The following is a 1404-nucleotide window of genomic DNA, read 5'->3' as shown; positions in this document are numbered from 1 at the left end:
CCTAATCACCAATGTGCTGGAGGGGGTACCTTGGGGAGCTGATCGTCTTGAAGGTAGTAACTTTGAGCCCTCATGAATGGGATTAATGCCTTCATGAAAGAGGACAGAGAGCTGCCTTCCCCCTTCTGCCTTGGGAGGACACAGTGAGAAGGCATCACCTGTGAACCAGAAAGCACCCTCACCAGATGCTGAATCTGCCCTGACTTGGACTTCCCAGCCTCCAAAACTATTGTGAACTAAATTAAAATCTCAAGACTCTCCCCTCAGCAACTGACTGACTGGACCCCCTCTGGGCTAAGAGGATTCCTAAAACTGAGTTGCTAGCCATGAGGAAGGAGATCAGACTTGAGTCATCAGTCTGATCTCCCCTCCCCTTCATAGAGACATCCTCTGTGACTCACTAACAAGCTTAAGGCTAGCAGGCCTAAGGCTATGCAAGACCTACGTACAGATCCTAGTATACATAACAAACCACTTGAGTCTGTCCTGTACTTTATCTCTAATTAACAGACCCCTTGTCCTGAGCATTCCTTTTCACTGACTCCTGGTCTTTTAACCTAAGCTAAATTCTTTCAGCCAATTGTCAGCTAAAGAATCTTTAAACCCACCCATCACCTGTAAGGCCCCCAAGACATCCCACCTGCTTGGGCCAAACCAATGTATGTTTTCCACATGCTGATTTATAACTTCATCTGTAATCCCTGTCTCCTTAAAACATATAAAAACCAAACTGTAACCCCACTGACTTCATGGGTGTGGCTCCTGATCATGGTTCTCAAATTCTGGCTCCGAATAAACCTCCGTACATTATTTTACTGAGTATGGCTTCTTTTCTGTTGACACTATAAGCAATAACTTTCCACCAGGCATAAGCTACCCAGTCTATGATGTGTTGTTACAGCAAATGGAACAGATGAAGACACCTGGAAAGTTCTAGGGGAAGTTTGTCTACTGGTGTCAACTGCTTGGCTCCTTGTTTACAGGGTCGTGCAGGACTCAGAGGTCAGACAACTATAATTAGTGAAGAACGGTGGTTCTGTAGCTCAGGAGAGGAACTTGTCTTTTTCCCAGTGTGTAAAGGTAATCATAATTGTCGTGGTGAGCAGCCTGCTAAGATTGGGCTGGAGGCTGGCCCACCGAACAAGATGCTACTGGTCATGTTGGGAGCAGCATCCCTGGATAGTGGGCTCCCTAAAAGGCCAGTCGACGCTATAACAGCTGTATAGAAATACTGGGTTGAAGAGGCAGATCTCTGTGTATTAGATCAGAGGCCTGGCCACAACAGGCCTGGTGCCAGGCAGAATGATTCACTATGAACAGAGAAGAAATCTCACAGGGGCAAAGTTCCCTACAAAGCATCACCTGTCAGATGTTCTCTACAATCCTCCAACTGGATGACTGGGT

The sequence above is a fragment of the Otolemur garnettii genome, unplaced genomic scaffold (assembly GCF_000181295.1).
Source record: "Otolemur garnettii isolate 467f Iridium unplaced genomic scaffold, OtoGar3 scaffold00026, whole genome shotgun sequence".
Taxonomy (NCBI): Eukaryota; Metazoa; Chordata; class Mammalia; order Primates; family Galagidae; genus Otolemur; species Otolemur garnettii.
This window is presented reverse-complemented; position numbering follows the sequence as displayed.